At 43.9% G+C, this 19,381-nt stretch overlaps 1 long non-coding RNA gene across 1 annotated transcript; it reads left to right on the plus strand.

Annotated features, from left to right (window-relative positions):
* Positions 1 to 4,497: 4,497 nt before the first annotated feature.
* LOC135975223 (uncharacterized) lies at positions 4,498 to 13,331 on the plus strand. Its single transcript, XR_010592152.1, has 2 exons — positions 4,498 to 10,594; positions 12,971 to 13,331. It is a non-coding gene; the product is annotated as an uncharacterized LOC135975223 (long non-coding RNA).
* Positions 13,332 to 19,381: the final 6,050 nt, after the last annotated feature.

The raw sequence follows: 19,381 nt of genomic DNA on the forward strand, positions 1-19,381 counted from the left end.
TTTTGGGGAGAATTGGGACCAGAGGAGGTGTTGGGGTCACCCTGCAAGGAGTAGCTGGTCTGGTGGAAGCAGGGGTGAAACCATTGTGCTGTGAGCGTGCTGCTTGTGTCCGGATTCTGTTCCAAAGCTGTGCAGCCCAGAGGCATCCAGAGTTAGAGGGCAGGTGGGACAAAACCTCTTACTGGTCAGGGTGAACTCCCAAAGTGTGTCAGTGCTACAGTACATTTCCTAGTATACTGTCAAGTTTTATGATAAAATTCAATAGTATTATGTGATGTAGCGTCTTTCACCTTCTTAGGGTTGACTGGCTTGCAGAACCTTAAGCAAGCAAAAATGTGGTAATCTGCAATGAGTCTTTCAATTAGCATGAAATGAAATTCTCTCTTAGCTCAAAAGTAAAACCCTTTTCTTTGGTACGCCTGCCGTTTGGCCACTATTGGCTCTGTCCCGGCAACCAGTTCAAATTGGAAAAATGAATCTAAACTAGATGAAATTCCTTTTTGGTGCACCAGCATGATTGGTGTTGGCACACTTTCGAGGGGAACTAGCTGTTGCTGCACGGTCAGCTGAGAGAACTCGCGCACTGTGGCATTCGTCTTTTTGTGCATTTAAACTAAACGTTACATTATTCTCTACCGTTCAGGGCTTATTTCCCATTGGTTGAACAGTCTAATGAAGGATCATTCGTTTTGATTGGAGAAAAATGTTAGGCTGTTATTTTAATCCTCTCTACAGCGTTTCTCTTAAGTGTAGCAGAAGCTGAGCCGTGCCAGGCAGTGCTAACTCTAGCAACTGGCTGACCTTTGTGTGGTAAATGTCAGCGGTGCTCACTCAATCTTTCAGATTCCAGTTGCCTTTTTTTAACCTGTGCTCAGGACACTGCCTTAAGCTACTCTGAAGAACCGCTTCTCTAGTCTAAGCCATATTGTACCCAGTGTATACGTACAGTTGGGCTGTCTGATTATCACAAGACTTAATTGTGTTTCTAGCTGTGTATTAATTGTATTGCAGCTCAATCTGCATTGTTGGTGAGTCAGTTTTGAGTCTTGGGTTGTGTCTACACTACAAATGCTGCAGTGGCGCAGCTGTGCTGCTGTATTACTGTAGTGTAGACATTTGCTACAGCGATGGGAAAACCCCTTCCATTGCAGTAGTAATGAGTACCCTCAAGTACCTCTTGAGAAGTGGTAACTAGGTTGATGGAAGAATTTTTTTCCATCAACCTAGCAGGGTTTGCACCATGACTAAGGTTGGCTTAACTATGTCTCTTGGGTGTGAATTTTTCACACCCCCTAAGCAATATAGCTAGATTGACTGAAGTTTTAGGTAAACCAGACCCTTGGTTACAGCTTTCATAGATTGATATATATCCAAGGCCAGAATGGACCACTGTAATCATCTAATCTGACCTCCTGTATAATACAGACCATAGAACTCCCCCAAAATAAATTCTAGTGCAGATCTTTTAGAAAAACATCCAACTGTGATTTTAAAATCATCAGTGATGGAGAATCCACCACAATCCTTAGGAAGTTGTTCCAGTGGCTAACTGCTCCAGCTGTTAAAAGGTATGCCTTATTTCCAGTCTGTATTTATCTATCTTCAACTTCTAGCCCAGGGGTAGGCAACCTATTGCAAGTGTGCCAAAGGCGGCACGGGAGCTGATTTTTCAGGGGCACTCACACTGCCCGGGTCCTTGCCTCCAGTCCGGGGAGCTCTGCTTCTTAATTTAATTTTAAATGAAGCTTCTTAAACATTTTAAAAACCTTATTTACTTTACATACAACAGTAGTTTAGTTATATATTATAGACTTCTAGAAAGAGAACTTCTAAAATCGTTAAAATGTATTACTGGCACGCGAAACCTTAAATTAGAGTGAATAAATGAAGACTTGGCACACCACTTCTGAAAGGTTGCCGACCCCTGTTCTAGCCATTGGATCATGTTCTACCTTTCTCTGATAGATTGAGGAGCCCTCTATTAAATATTTATTCCCTATGTAGATTCTTGGTGTCTAATCAAGTCTCTGAACCCTCTCCAGTGTATCAACATCCTTCTTGAATCACGGGCATCAGAACTGGACACAGTATTCCAGGACTGGTTGCACTGTTGCCAGCTGTAGAGATAAAATAACCTCTCTACTCCTACTTGAGATTCCCCTGTTTGTGCATCCCAGGATTGCATTAGCTCTTTTGGAAACAGCTGAACATGAGTTCCCACTGTGATGCTGACTGAAAAATGATTTGGAGGTTGTGGTGGACAATCACTGCTTCCCAGGATAGAATTCCCCATTCTGTAAGTTTTTGGCTCACTTCCCCCTCCTCCCCCTCCCCCCCCCCCCCGTTTCTAGATGTACACATTTATATTTAGCCATATTAAAAACAGTTTGCTTGCACCCAGTTTACCAAGCAATCCAGATCACCCTGTATCAGTGACCTGTCCTCTTCATTGTTTACCATCTGCACATTTTCAGTGACTATTGTTTTCTTCCAGCTTGAGAGAAATAACTATCAAAAATTACACCACCACATCGAGTTCAGGGTGTTCACTGCTCAACTGTGTTGAAAGGGCTTCCTTACTCCATGCTCTCGTTACAAGATGCCTGGAAGGAACTTTCATTTCTGTCTCTTGAAGTGGTTTTCCTCTGTATTTGAGGGCTAAAAACCTTTGCAAGGTGCCTCATAAAATAGAAGGATCCTTACAACACTGTATAAACTAAGAAGTCTGAACAGTGCTATAAAAGTAAGTTTTCTACTTTAAGTATTTTTATAATCTAAGGGTCTGATCTGTAGTTTTGTTTGGGTAAATGCTAGACTCCAGGGGGTAGAACCTTTTCTAGGTAGTACCATACAAATTGGTGGTGCTATAGTCAATATAACTTTATAAACTGTTAAACCGGATATAATTAGTAATCGCAAGCTAGGCGTTCCCCAGTGCGATGTGAGGCACCGCTTCGGAGTGGATGTTTAGCAATAGTAAGGGCCACTGTGGTGGCATGGCTCCTGTAGTGAGCTCTAGGAGGCAGTGCACAGGTACTGAGCCTCCTTGCTACCATTCATAAAATGTGTCGATTAAAGGACTGAGCCCCATTCCAGACTCTTAGGGAGGACAGTCCTGCCCTCTCCTTGCCCTGGCATATGAGTAGGTGAAAACTGGAAGTACAAACTCAGTTTCCTATAGCTTATGGAGGTTATTCTCATGTATGGGGCAATTCTGCTCTAAGTAAATGGGCAGGTGTCCTTTTCAGAGTCTCATCTTCTTCCTCCACAGATCTGCTTCCTGTGTTGTCACTATAGCCACGTTTACAACAGTAGGAAACAGAATTTTGAACAGTTAATTTAAATAATGTTTTCAACCTTCTTTCTGCCCTGACTCTCCCTATCCTGTTAATCCAAGGACACTCTGGGTGAGAATGCTCTGTGATCATTTTGTCCTTCAACTTTCCCTTCAGCGTATTTCTCTAAACACTTCACTTTTTTCAGATAGCTTTGTCCCCTGCTGATGTAAAAGAGGGAGTAGTACCAAGGGATATGGCGTCAGATTTTGCCACTTGCTGCCACTGAATATGAGTTTTGTGGGACAGGGCTCTTAATACATACACATGAACATGTTGGGGGGGGGCCTCCGTCGTCCTCCTCCAGCAAAAGCTGTTGGGGAGGAGGAGTGATTGAGCATCATATCCTTTGCCTCTTTGATCATCTGCCTCAACGCTGTCCTTATGCTGAGTTTCTGAATGGATGGGGCACCTCAAAGAGCCCTGACTGTCCCTTGTTACCTGCAGTGTTGTTTGCAGAGGGCTGGAGAAGCAAGATTTAAAAAAAATTCCCCTTCCCAACCTACTTTCTGTAATAACTAAACTAATAAACTACAAGCAAGCACACTTCCATACTTCAAGCAAAAAGCCCCCCTGAAGTAGACTTCTGGCCTCCTGCCAACATACTCTATACAGTATCCCATTTCATAGAGCAGAACGTATCACTGGACTTTTAAATACAGTAGAACCTCAAAGATACGAACACCAGAGTTACGGACTGACCGGTCAACTAGGGTGACCAGATCACCCAAGTCAAATATCAGGAAGGGGGGGAGGGTGACGCAGGGGGCGGGGCCAAAAAAAACCTTCCTTGCAAGCGCTGGAGGGAGGCGCGGGGCCGGGGTGAGTAAGAGTCCGGCCTGGCCCCGAGCAGGCAGAACTCAGTTGGGTGGTAGGGAGAGGAGGGGGGCGGCCCGCGGGGCCAGGCGGCGGCTGTTCTCCCCCCCCCCCGGGCAGCGGGACTCGGGAGCAGCCGCTGCTGCAGCTCCCACTGCCGCGGGGGAGGAAGCGGCCATGGCGCTCGGCGGCTGCGGCTCTGGCGCCCCCGAACCCCCGAGCCGGGGCCTGCTGCGGGGACCCAGCAGTGCGCATGCTAAGCCCAGCCCCTGGCCAGTCGCGTCTGGGCTGCTGCCCAGGCTGGTGCTATCCCGCGGCGGCCCGGAGTGGGGGCAGCAGGCCCCAGCCCCCCCGTCCCGCAGGGGAACGAACGGGGCTGGGCTGCCGATTCACTTTGCTAAATGCCCATTAAAAATTGTCCCAAGCGTTAACAAAGTGTACTCTTGGTTGACAACTAATAAAAATGGAAGTCTCCAGTTAATTCATACCACACTACTTCTTGTTGTCAGAGTGCTTTGTCTGAACAGCTGCTCCAGACAGAACATCAGTTTTTGAGAGATGTTGCTGTCTGAGAGTCATGGTGAATGGGTGCTGTGTAGTAAATATGGTGTGTATCAAATGCTCAAAGGCAGCTAAGCTCAATATAATTACTTGTAGGGTTTTTTCATGTTCAGTGCTATAGCTGGATCTTATATCTTCCCACAGCATCAATCCATTTAGTCCCCTTGCATACATGTATATAACATCCATTGTTTGATACAGTGGGGGACAGTGAATCTAATTTTTGGATAATAGAGGGAATGGTCAATGTTATAGGTCAGGGGTCGGTGTGCTGGCCGCAGCTTCTCACTGCCCCCATTGGCCCGGGACGGCGAACCGCGGCCAGTTCGGGTCGCGATCGGCCGAATCTGCCACGTCAACAGGTAAGTAAAACTGACCCCAGCCCGCCAGGGTGTTTACCCTGGCGAGCCGCATGCTGAACGTTGCCGAGCCCTGTTATAGGTCATGTCCTATGATACCTATTTCAGGAAGCAGCATTTTGGGTAATCTTGGTAGCACTGCATTTGTATAGTTTTACCCATTCATATCTGACTTGTGTTTAGTGCAGCTGAGTTATTGTTGAAGTTGGAACCATAACTTTGACTTTCCTCACTTCAGTTCTACCACAGCGATAATATTGCACCAGCATAACTTGTTTGTTTTTAAGCCAAGGTTTAAAAACAAACAAAAAAATTGAGTCAAACCTAATTTGTGTAGTAAGTGACAGTTGGTCACTAAGATAATCCACATAGTCTCATAGTCTCATAGTCATGAGCTTCCTCATTCTGGAGAATGAAACAAGACGTTGCTCTTTAACTGGGTGTCCTGAACCACAAATTGCAATGTTGCTATGAAGCTATTTAGGCACGTTGCGTGGCTTACTTGAGGATGTAGCAGATTTCTTCAAACTTCCCCCTGCCATCAAGGTCCATCGTCCTGTAACTTAAGTCTTCCATTACTGTTACCCTGCTCTATTGTGCACCAATTAGAAAGCTTCTGAGTAACAATTATATTGGCTAAAGCTAACAGATCTGCTATCAGATCACTTTTAGAGTCCATTGAACTAGTAGGGCTCCAGGTGGGTACAAGGGCCTGCCTGTGAGGATACAACTGCAGGTTAGGTACAGTATTTAAATTATGCTCTTGATAACTCCAAATTAATGCCTCTTTAAGAAAGAGGCTTTTGTTGCTGACTTCCATAGTAACAAGACAACAAACCTACTTCTGTGTCATCAAATTCACTTGTAATCATAGAAGATTAGGGTTGGAAGAGACCTCAGGAGGTCAGTTAGTCCAACCCGCTGCTCAAAGCAGGACCACCCCAACTGAATCAAACTTAAATTTAAAATAGTTAGTTGCAAAACATGCTGGGCAGCTGACTTCATCCAACTACTGTTTATTTCAAAGGAAGTTGTTTCTGTGTTCTTGTGGTTTCTGTAGAAGTGTGCTACCAGAGATATTCACGTATTGACTCTGCGTCCAGATAAAACTCATGGATACTTGGCTTCTTAGAGACTAGGCCATTAAAAAAATCAACTTTTAATCTGATTTGCTTTTAATTTTATTGCAAGCCTTTCTAGTTGACATGGACCTCGGAGGGTGTGTCTACACAGCTTCTGGGAGCAATTCTTGTAGCCTGCGTGGACAGACTTGTTTTAGTGGGGCTTCCACTAGCATGCTTACAAATAGCAGTGTGGCTGTTCGGGTTTGGCCTGTGGAGCCTATGGAGCCCAAATGTCAAAGCAGTGCCTACACAGCTATTTTTAGCACGCTAGCCCAAGCCCTGCAAGTGTGAGTCTGTCGAGACTCGCTCCCGGCAGCTGTGTAGACATACCATAGAGTCCTTGGTAAAATGCGCTGCATTTAATTTCACTCGTATCCCCAGTCATTTCAGCAGTTGGGTCTAATCTAATTCCATAATAAAGAAGCAACAAACTAGACATTGTTAGTTGCCATACAAATAATCCTAGCAGAGGCAGAAAAAGGTACTGCCAGCAGTTTAAAAACAGCGGTGGGGACCTTGACCAAATAAAAGCAGTTTCAGCTTTCCTGGGGTAGATTTGTACTGGTTTTGAGGAATCAGGTAGGGAATATATCTAAGCCCAGTTAAATTATTTAGATCTAACTGGATTTTTCTGTCATGGAAGGAAAGTATTTTGAAGGAAATATCCTCCCAGAATGTGTACTCAATGAGGAGCATGTCAATTATTGTTCAATAGCCCTATTGATCATCAGCATGAATCTTTGAAATAATGGACCACTTGTTGGCAAGCATAATGATGAGTCGGTTCACTGTCAATCAAATGGGATTTTTCTAAGTAACAGGTTGGACAATGGATTGGAGGCTTTTGACCATGAGAGAGAGTTTGACACTGTCTTCAGTTGTATGATGGTTACATACAAGGACCTCTGAGTCATTCTTCTGGTTAAGTGTCAGTGCCCATACTAGAAAGACAAGGTACGAGAGGTAATTGGACCAACTTCTGTGAGAGAAGTTTCAAGCTTACACAGAGATCTCCCATCTTGTCCTTCTGCCATTATAAATGGCAAATATTTGCATACAGTCTCTAATTCTGACCGGGATTTTCTGACCTATTTAAAAATATTAAATTGTCTGGGTACTGTTTGTTTCTATTATAGTTCACTTGGTACGTGGCCAGTGAGGAATGCTAATCTTATTTTTTTTTTCAATCTCTGAATTAAAAAAAAAACCCACAAAATATCTCAGCACAATGATTTGAGCTATTAAATTGTGCATATGGTTAGTCTGTGACCATATACCCCTATGATTATCTAGTTCATTCCTTTCTTTTATGCCCACTTGTTGCATCTTGTTTTAAGCTAGTTTGTAAGCTCCTCATTGTATGAACCACCTCTTCTTATATGTTCAGATAGCACCCTGATTCTTATTGGGGCCCCTGGATGCTACTATAATATAAATAATGGTTATGGGCCCAATTCTGGAAACACTTCAAGTCTGGTGGGACTACTCCATTGGTAAAGTTAATCATGTGCATAAGTGTGTTTCTAAACTCTAAAGTTACATACTAATTTCAATTGCATCTTTTTTTATATAGAATTTTCTAATTGTAGGCTTAAAGGGACATGATTTGAAAGATCATTTGTCTGAATGTTGTATGTACTATAGTGACAGGTCACACCTAAAAATACTGTAATTTATAAGCTAGCAAAAAAAATTCTCAATCTTTTTTTATTTTGTCTAGTCAGTTTCATCGTTCTTCTGCAAAACTTCTCCCTTGCAGAAAAGATTTGCATAAATGTAAACAGGGGAGAAGAAATACGCTATTAAAGGAATTGGAGACCAAATCAAAGCATGCTGTTTAAGTCTATTTTAGAGAATTTAAATTGGCAGCATTCTTGTAAACTTCCCATACTGGTCTCTACCCAAAGTCAAATTGCATTTGACAGTCTGACTGTTGGGTGAGAGTGAAACATTCCTCCCCATTCCCCAGTTGTAAAAAGAAACAGCTGAGCTCTGAAGCATAAAAGTTGATAAGGACTTTGTTCTTATTGAGGATGACTTCCATAGCTTAGATTAAATCAAAACAGATTTTGTTCAATCATTCAAAATTGAATGTTGGATATGTGCAGTAGAAAAATAAAGTTTACACACGCACACTTGACTATACTATGTATGCTAGTGCAATACAAATATGGAAGTGCACACGTATTGGTTTGTGGAATTCAGCAGTAGAAAGCAGAACTTGTAAGGGTTGCAAATGGAATAGCTATGGAGTAGTGAGCCTGTAAGTTGGAGAAATGTCTTCTAAAACCAGCTTCCACACTTCCAGCTTCCCCCAGAAAACACTAGGAAAATCCATGCAGAAAACATGCTGAGGTTGCACAGTTAGAAATAAAAAGGGTCCAACTTCAATGTTAATGAGCTGCTGTGCAGCATAAGACATAGAAAGATGTGCCTTTTGTAATGAGCAGTAATACTTTACCCCAAAGAGTAAATGGTTCATCTGTACCATGTAGTGCAAATACAGTGTACACCAGGGGTTCTCAAACTGGAGGTCGTGACCCCTCGGGGTCGTGAGGTTATTACATGGGGCGTCGCGAGCTGTCAGCCTCCACCCCAAACCCTGCTTTGCCCCCAGCATTTATAATGGTGTTAAATAAGTAAACAAGTGTTTTTAATTTATAAGGGGGGGTCACACTCAGAGGCTAGCTATGGGAAAGGGGTCACCACTACCATCGTTTGAGAACCACACTCTTTTCTTCTTCTGGATAAACCTCTAATTTATATAATTCAGCCTTGCTTCAAATCAAGCAATAAAAGTTGCTGTTGGAACTGCAGTTTCTGCTTTGCAATGCCAGAGTTTATAATGAACTGTGCAGTCTTCACATTGCATGAATGCTGGGTTTTATATTTGAAAATATTTTTTACAATTCTGATTAAATTATTGGTACACGACAGTAGTAATTTTGTCACTACTTGGAGACACTGAAACTGCGTGTGCATTCATATTTACATTCCCCTACATAAAAACAAATCTTGTCCTATCCTTTTTTTGACTATTGTGGGTACTCACAGATCCAAACCACATTTCTGAGGCTGAATGTAACTTGAATATCTCGAACATGTCCTGACTGTGACACCGACTCTATTGTTGCTTGACTCCTCTGCTTGTCTCTCTCACCATCAGACGTTGGTCCAATGAACAATATCATTTCACCCACCTTGTCTCTCTAATATCCTGGGACCAACACAGCTACAACAACACGGCATATCCTCTGCTTGAGTAACTTACAGCTAAACTGGACAAAGCACTAGGGAATGGTTCTGCGTTAGCCGTTAGAAACTAATAAGATTACCTAATACTGTAGGGGGTAGTGTTTTGAAAGGCACCCTTGGAGCCCAACTCCCACAGACTAACGGGTGCCTTTGAAAATTTACTCAAGTCTTTTAAAATTCCCAATTCCTGGTGCAGCTGACAAGCAGTTTTGTTGCAACTCTTTGAAATATGAACTACTCTAAGCTGTCTGGTTCTGGGTCTTAACTTTGGAAAGGAACATCTTCTGGAGTACAATTCACTTCCTTAATAATTAAGTCATGCTTAATTAGACCTGGCAGAATTTGACTTTGTCAGTTTGATGGATAATATAAAAAATGTTTGTTTTTTAAGCATTTTTCTGACTTTAATCTATAACTTTTCACAGCGGCAGGAAATTATGGGGTATTTCAGACAATAGGAAGGTCAGCGAAGAATAATCACTGTAGATGTTGAGATTCAGAAAGTTAAAGCTTTGTAACTGCTAAAACACAACTAGTCAACATCACTTGTCAAAATATACAAAGTAAATTTGAGCCTTGACTCAAATTCTAGCAAGTTCTCAAGCAGCATTTTTCTTTCTTTGCCTATATGTACATTTTGATTATTATAGATGGGAATCTTTGTGTTGATTTGTGTGTATATGGAGAAAATGACATTTACCAATAAAAATCTACTACTTCCAAGCCTATGCATTGTTAAATATGTTTGAATAGAGAACATGTTAGAAGTGACAAAGGTTAGAGCAAAGAATGATCCTTTCTTACACCAACATAGAACTTGTATTCTAAAAGAGCTTGGGTTGTGGATACAGAGACCACTTCTTCCTATCCTGTGAATTAGTGAGAATTATTGTAACACAAACTGCACTGCAGCAGTAATTGTTCCATCAGATCCTCCTTGAGCAGTGGGAACAGAACCTTCCTTTTTCTTTTGCAGAACCCTAAAACAAAAGCGCAGATTGAAATCCTGGTACGGAATGGGATGAACAAGGAGCTGCGGGATCGCCTCTGTTGCAGGCTGACCTTTGGGACTGCTGGACTTCGTTCTGCCATGGGGGCAGGCTTTTGCTACATTAATGACCTTACAGTGATCCAGTCAACACAGGTAACTTGGGTAGCACTATACAGTCAGACTCCACTCCGCCTCCACTCCACCCCTTCCACGAGGCGAGGCCCCGCCCCTGCCCCACCTCTTCCCACCCCTTCCCTGCCCCCATTCCAACCCCTTCCCTGAAATCCCCACCCCAACTCTGCCCCCTCCCTGCCCCCAGGGGTGTGGCGGGGGCTCAGGGCAGGGAGTTGGGGTGTGGGGTGCAGGAGGGGTGAGGGGTGTGGCAGGGGATCAGAGTGAAAGGTGAGGCAGGGGGCTCAGGGCAGGTGGTTCGGCTGCAGGAGGGGTTCGGGTGGTGGGTCTCGGCCTGACGCGCACCGGGGACAGGGCAGGGTCCCTGCCTGCCTTCCTGCCCTGCCCTGCCCCCGCGTCGCTCCGGGAAGCGGATGGAACTTGGGGAAGGAGGGGCGCAGGGGTGTGTCTGACTGTTGCTTCGGGCACCGCCCCCAGCAGCTCCCATTGGCCGCGGTTCTCCATTCGTGGCCAATGGGAGCTGCTGGGGCGGTGCCCGAAGCAACAGCCACACACATCCCTGCGCCCCTCCTTCCCCAGGTTCCGTCCGCTTCCCGGAGCGGCGTGGGGGCAAGGTGGGCAGGCAGGGAGCCTGCCCTGCCCCCAGTGCGCGTTGGGCCGGAGCCGCTCTAGGTAAACGCTGAGGGGGGGCCGCGAGGAGCTCGCGGGCCGCAGAAAATAACCCCACGGGCCGCATGTTTGAGACCCCTGCTCTAATGAGTCTTACTGGCATTGCTGTGTTGGTTTGGGGTGTGATTTTTTACTAACGTAGATATGCCAGTAAAGCGGTAGTGGAGACACTGTTATAACGGTGTTTATACTGGTATCGTTTATCCTGGTCAGGGAAATCCAATAAGCACTTTTATACTAATATAAATATGTCCACACTAGAGGTTTTTGACAGTATAGACCTGATCTACCCTTAAAATTTTTGCCAGTGTAGCTACGTTATCGAGCGTGGAAAAAATTACACCCCATAACTGACCTGATGGTGGTGGCAAAAGCACAAATGTAGATGCAGTTATACAAGCAAAACCATGCTTTTGCTGATATCGTTTATTTCATTTAGGGAACTGATATAAATTATACCAGCAAATGCACTCTTCCTGGTATAAACGGCACCTCCACTAAGATGGTTTGCTGGTATAGTTACACTGGCAGATCCTTTTCTAGCAGAGACAAGGCCGTAGCGTAGCCTTTATTAAACTGCTTCTCCTTTCATGTGCTGCTGTGTGAAAGATCCATGGAAAATAGCAGGTAGAGTGACCTGATTATACATGGAGTGTGGCTACAGGCAGTCCACATACTGAAATAATAGAGATCCCCCCGCACGCTAATCTCAATTCTAATAATCTTAGAGGTTACTTGTAAATCACTAGGCACTACATTTTTATGCCTCAGTCCTGGAAAGAGTTTTGCACGTGTGTACCATTACTCGTGTGTGTAATCTCATTGGATTACTCCTCTGACTAAAATTGTGCACCTGTGTAAATCTTTCAGGACGTGGGCCTTAATAATTCCTGGACATTTTCTGCTACTGTAAAGCTCTATGATTCTCTAAAAACAATGGTCCCAGTACAGTAGTGTAGAATCCCAGCTCTCCTGTTGTGCAGTGCAAAGCAGGAAAATCAGGGATCTACTTTGTATGACTGCGAACAGGCACATCATGCTGTCCTTTGCCCTCATTCGCTACCAGAGCCAATCCTGCTAATAGGCAGGATTTGCCCAGTTAACAAGCAGATATTTACAAGAATTTCACTTCCTCATGAGGGACTGCACACCATGCCTGCATGTCTCTGCAATAACAATGAACTGAGTGTCCTGGGCTAGATTTATATTATAATAGAGCCTGGGAACCCCAGTAACAAATACAGTGCAGACAGGCAGGTCTCTGCCCCCAAAGAACTTACAGTTGAAGTGTAAGATGAGAGAACAGATGGTGGGGGAGTACAAGGAAACATTGAGACCGTATTGGTGAACGTGATAGGCTATGGTCTCAGTGCCCTCGCTGCTGATAAGCACTACAGCATTGGTGCCTCATCAGCTGGGCAACTTATGTGGTAAGGTGGATAGGAGTCTTAGTGTGAAGGGGATATTTAACCATTGGAACAACTTGCCAAGGGCTGTAGTGGATTGTCCATGACCGGTAATTTTTCAATCAGGATTGGATGTTTTTCTGAAAGATCTGCTCTAGGGGTTATTTGGGGGAAGTTCTGTAGCTTGTGTTATACAGATCAGGCTAGATGATCACGATGGTCCCTTCTGGCCTTGGGATCTGACATTTAAGATGGCTTTGGGGGAGGGGTGGTGTGTGGTACATAGCACTGAACGAGGTGACATGTATGTTTTGCTTTTCAGGTGTCCATTGTGGAAGGCATATAACCTCTCATGGGCTGGCGCTGAACTGCTGCACAGATCTTACGTGGTTTGATCACATTGTTCCTTGTGGACTCGAAGGGACGGGTGTCACCTCCCTGAGCGAAGAACTCCAGAGACATGTCACAGTTGACGAAATCACTGAGCCTTTTCTGGATGCTTTTGAAGAAGTGTTTCAGTGCTCCCTAACTTCCCATGAGGAATCTGTCGGATAAAGGGCTCCGAGTGCCTCACTTACCTGTGGAAATGTGAATATTTCTTTGGTGCTTTCATGGTGTTACTAGAAATCCAGCTTGCTTGTTCCATCTTCCTATCAGCAATCAAATCCGTGTAACAAACTGTACTTCTCGCATTTGAAACATATTTCTTGCTTTTGTAAAAATGAGCTGCTGTGTCTTTAAGTATACATGGGTCTTTAAAAAAAACAACGAGGAGTACTTGTGGCACCTTAGAGACTAACATTTATTTGGGAATGCGCTTTCATGGGCTAAAACCCACTTGATCAGATACATGGAGTGGAAAATACAGTAGGCAGAATATATACACAGAACATGAAAGGATGGGAGTTGCCTTACCAAGTGGGGGGTCAGTTCTAACAAGACAATTCAATTAAAGTAGAAGTGGGCTCTTCTCAACAGTAGGATACCAAGGGAGGAAAAATCACTTTTGTAGTGGTAACGAGGCCAATGTAATCAGGGTGGCCCTTTTCAAACAGTTGACAAGAAGGTGTGAGTAACAGTAGGGGGAAATTAGTTTTTGTAGTGACCCATCCACTCCCAGTCTTTATTCAGGCCTAATTTGATGGTGTCCAGTTTGCAAATTAATTCCAGTTCTGCAGTTTTTCATTGGAGTCTGTTTTTGAAGTTTTTTTTTGTTGAAGAATTGCCACTTTTACATCTGTTATTGAGTGTCCAGGGAGATTGAAGTGCTCTCCGACTGGTTTTTGAATGTTCTAATTCTTGGCATCTGATTTGTGTCCATTTCTTCTTTTGTGTAGAGACTCTACGGTTTGGCCAATGTACATGGCAGAGGGGCATTGCTGGCACATGATGGCATATATCACCTCGGTTGATGTGCAGGTGAACGAGGCCCTGATGGTGTGGCTGATGTGGTTAGGTCCTATGATGGTGTCCCTTGAATAGCTATGTGGACAAAGTTGGCAACAGGGTTTGTTGCAGGGATAGGTTCCTGGGTTCGTGTTTTTTGTTGTGTGGTGTGTAGTTGCTGGTGAGTATTTGCTTCAGGTTGGGGGGCTGTCTGTAAGCGAGGACTGGATTGTCTCCCAAGGCCTGTCAGAGTGAGGGATCATCCTTCAGGATAGGTTGCAGATCCTTGTTGATGCGCTGGAGAGGTTTTAGTTGGGGGCTGAAGGTGACGGCTAGTGGCGTTCCGTTACTTTCTTTGTTGGGCCTGTCCTGTAGTAGGTGACTTCTGGGTACCCTTCTGGCTCTGTCAGTCTGTTTCTTCACTTCAGCAGGTAGGTATTGTAGTTTTAAGAATGCTTGATAGAGTTTCTGTAGGTGTTTGTCTCTGTCTGAGGGATTGGCGGAAACGCGGTTGTATCTTAGAGCTTGGCTGTAGACAACGGATCATGTGATGTGGTCTGGATGAAAGCTGGAGGCATGTAGGTAAGTATAGCGGTCAGTAGGTGTGTGGTATTGGGTGGTGTTTATGTGACCATCGCTTATTTGCACTGTAGTGTCCAGGAAGTGGATCTCTTGTGTGGACTGGTCCAGGCTGAGGATGATGTGGCGGAAATTGTTGAAATCCTGGTGGAATTCCTCAAGGGCTTCTTTTCCATGGGTCCAGATGATGAAGATGTCATCCATGTAGCGCAAGTAGAGTAGGGGCGTTAGGGGACGAGAGCTGAGGAAGCGTTGTTCTAAGTCAGCCATAAAAATGTTGGCATACCACTTTAATTGAATTGTCTCGTTAGCACTGACCCCCCACTTGGTAAGGCAACTCCCGTCTTTTCATGTACTGTGTATATATACTTGCCTAATGTATTTTCCACTCCATGCATCTGATGAAGTGGGTTTTAGACCACGAAAGCTTATGCCCAAATAAATTTAGTCTCTAAGGTGCCACAAGGACTCCTCGTTGTTTTTGCTGATACAGACTAACACGGCTACCACTCTGAAATGTGTCTTTAAGTATACGTTGCCTTCTGACACTGATCTTGGCCACCTCGATCTCTTTGTCTTAATGATCAAATGACATACAAAACAGGGCAAAAAACCCAAAAGGGGTTTAATTTTCCTTTACACTAAACCCCCTTTACACCATTTTGGTGGTGGTACAATGCTTTGAAGTGGGTGCAGGTGTAATTTACTCACACTTAGTCCCCAATATACTGCCAGAGCAGTGTGAAGGGGTCATAGCATAAATGGGGATAAAGCCCAGGAATTTCATTGACAAACTAGATGCTGTGTCTGAGCTGAGCTTCCCCGGAGAAGTAAGTTTGAAATTAAAACAGGAAGGGCCGTGTGATTCATGTCTAGTTTGTGATTCATGCTATAACAGCCAGATCCATTTCTGCAGTACTCCTGCCTAGGCGGTTATTTCCCACTATGTATTTGTGCAACTGATTAGTCCTTCCTAAGTGTAGTACTTTGCATTTGTCCTTACGGAATTTTACTGCATTTATTTCAGACCATTTTACTAGTTTGTCAAGATAATTTTAAATTCTAATCCTGTCTTCTAAAGTGCTTGCAACCCCTCCCAGCTTGGTATCATCCGCAGATTTATAAGTGTCTTCTCCATGCCATTATACAAATCATTTATGAAGATATTGAGTAGACCTGGACAGATTCCTGTGGGACCCCACTTAATATCCCCTTCCAGCTTGACTGTGAAGCATTGATAATGGCTCTTTGAGTAGGCTTTTCCAACCAGTTATGCACCCACCTTATAGTAGGTTCATCTAAGCGATAGTTCCCTAGTTTGTTTATGAGCAGGTCATGTGAGATGGTATCAAAAGCCTTGGGCTAAAGGCGAGTTATATTACAAGGCTTGTTATCCTGTCAAAGAAGGATATTAAGTTGGTTTAACATGATTTGTTCATTGACTAATCCATGTTGACTGTTACGTATCACCTATCTTCTAGGTGCTTACACATTGATTTTTTGATTATTTGCTCCATTATCTTTCCAGGTAACAAAATTAAGCTGATTGGTCTGACTGGTCAGACCAATTCTTTAGTTTGTCAGGGTCATTTTGAATTCTAATCCTGTCCTCCAAAGTGCTTCTGTCCCTCTCAGCTTGGTGTCATTCTCAGATTTTATAAGCATGCTTTCCAGTCCATTATCCAAGTCAGTAATGAAAATATTGACTAATACTGGACCCAGGAGTGACCCCTGTGGGATCCCATTAGATATGGTCTGGTTTCACAGTGAACACTTAAGAACTACTCTCTGAGTTCAGTCTTTCAATCAGCTGTGCACCCATGTTATATTATTTCATCTACACCACATTTCCCTAGTTTGCTTATGAGAATGTCACAAGGGACTGTCTCAGAAGCCTTACTAAAATAACCATATATCACGGCTACTGCTTCCTTCCTATCTGCTAGGCTTGTAACCCTGTCAAAGAAGGAAATTAGGTTGGTTGGCATGATTTGTTCTTGAAAAATCCATGCTGGCTATTCCTTAGAACCCTATGATTAAAAAAAAATTAAAATTAAATGAATGGAGATATCCTATCTCTTAGAACTGGAAGGGCTCTTGAAAGGTCATTGAGTCCAGCCCCCTGCCTTCACTAGCAGGACCAAGAACTGATTTTGCCCCAGATTCTTAAGTGGCCCCCTCAAGGATTGAACTCACAACCCTAGGTTTAGCAGGCCAATGCTCAAACCACTGAGCTATTCCTCTCCCCCAAATGATCATTTAGGTGCTTACAAATTGGCCGTTTAATATTGATGGTTCGAGTATCTTTCCAGGTATTGAAAGTAGGCTGACTGGTCTATAGTTCCCCAGGTTGTCTTCTTCCCCAAGAAGAAGGATACCAGGAGCGTGTAATGGAATTGAACCAAATAGTTATTTATTAATAACCTCATTAAACTATTTCTTTTAGTGAATTCCCTTCTGGCATTTACAATGCCTGGGTCCTCATCTTGCAATAACCTCTGCTCAGGTGGACCGCAGTGCAGAACTCCCATGACTCTACTGGGTCTCCATACAATCACACTGCTCTGTCCATGTAGTGGACCCTTGGAGGATGGGGACCTTAGATCTCTCCCGGCCCGGAAGACTTGGACAACTGGGAAAGTGACAAGATTATCAAAATCGTGAAATCAAAAGCTGGGAGGAAGTGTTGTCTAGTGGACTCGGCACAGGACTGCGACTCAGGAGATGTGTGTTTGGGTCAGCCACATACTTTTTGTGCTTACTTGGGAGAGATTTCCAAAGGCACAGAGGACAGTTAGGCACCGAATGCCCATTGAAAGTCACTGGGAGTTGGGTATGTACCTGATTCAGGCCTTTGCAAATATCCCCCCTTTGCCTCTCCATTCTGAGTTCCCCATCTGTGCAATGAGGATAATACTTTCCTACCTCACAGGGGTGTTGTGAGGATAAAATCTATTGATGACTGTGAGGTGCTCAGGTAGAGCCTTGCATGGATACAAAATTTGTATCCACATCCAATCCACAATCCGCAAACATGGTATGCAGATATCGGCAGATTTGCAGGGCTCTACCCTCGGGTACTACGGTGATAAGGGCCGCCTAAGTGCCTAGATAGGTATCGGCTGCCATACAAATGAAACCTGGTTAACGAAGTGGGGGAGTGATTGTTATTCAGACTGTTTAACTCAACCTGACACATAGCTGGAAGGAAAGATCTTGATTCAACACCCACGTAAATCGATTAGTGGCTGCAAGAGCTGACACCCCAGTTCTTATGGCCCTGCAAGGGCATGTGCAAGTCATGATTTGATATTCCTAAAGTAACAAGAAAAAAGCAGCCCCTCATCCCCCAACTGCATTTAAAAAAAAAACAGATTCATAGATTCTAGGACTGGAAGGGACCTCGAGAGGTCATCGAGTCCAGTCCCCTGCCCGCATGGCAGGACCAAATACTGTCTAGACCATCTCTGATAGACATTTTTCTAACCTACTCTTAAATATCTCCAGAGATGGAGATTCCACAACCTCCCTAGGCAATTTATTCCAGTGTTTAACCACCCTGACTGTTAGGAAAAAGTTCCTAATGTCTAACCTAGGCCTCCCTTGCTGCAGTTTAAGCCCATTGCTTCTTGTTCTATCCTTAGAGGCTAAGGTGAACAAGTTTTCTCCCTCCTCCTTATGACACCCTTTTAGATACCTGAAAACTGCTATCATGTCCCCTCCCAGTCTTCTCTTTTCCAAACTAAACAAACCCAATTCTTTCAGCCTTCCTTCATAGGTCATGTTCTCAAGACTTTAATCATTTAACTTTAACTTTAATCATTCTTGTTGCTCTTCTCTGGACCCTTTCCAATTTCTCCACGTCTTTCTTGAAATGCGGTGCCCAGAACTGGACACAGTACTCCAGCTGAGGCCTAACCAGAGCAGAGTAGAGCGGAAGAATGACTTCTCATGTCTTGCTCACAACACACCTGTTAATACATCCCAGAATCATGGGTTTGCTTTTTTTGCAACAGCATCACACTGTTGACTCATATTTAGCTTGTGGTCCACTATAACCCCTAGATCCCTTTCTGCTGTACTCCTTCCTAGGCAGTCTCTTCCCATTCTGTATGTGTGAAACTGATTTTTTTTTTCCCTAAGTGGAGCACTTTGCATTTGTCTTTGTTAAACTTCATCCTGTTTAACTCAGACCATTTCTCCAATTTGTCCAGATCATTTTGAATTATGACCCTGTCCTCCAAAGCAGTTGCAATCCCTCCCAGTTTGGTATCAACCGCAAACTTAATAAGCGTACTTTCTATGCCAATATCTAAGTCGTTAATGAAGATATTGAACAGAGCTGGTCCCAAACCAGACCCCTGCGGAACTCCACTCGTTATGCCTTTCAAGCAGGATTGGGAACCATTAACAACAACTCTCTGAGTACGGTTATCCAGCCAGTTATGCACCCACCTTATAGTAGCCCCATCTAAATTGAATTTGCCTAGTTTATCGATAAGAATATCATGCGAGACCGTATCAAATGCCTTACTAAAGTCTAGGTATACCACATCCACAGCTTCTCCCTTATCCACAAGACTCATTATCCTATCGAAGAAAGCTATCAGATTGGTTTGACATGATTTGTTCTTTACAAATCCATGCTGGCTGTTCCCTATCACCTTACCACCTTCCAAGTGTTTGGAGATGTTTTCCTTAATTACTTGCTCTATTATCGTCCCTGGCACAGAAGTTAAACTAACTGGTCTGTAGTTTCCTGGGTTGT

This window comes from Chrysemys picta, chromosome 13 (genome assembly GCF_011386835.1).
Source record: "Chrysemys picta bellii isolate R12L10 chromosome 13, ASM1138683v2, whole genome shotgun sequence".
Taxonomy (NCBI): Eukaryota; Metazoa; Chordata; order Testudines; family Emydidae; genus Chrysemys; species Chrysemys picta.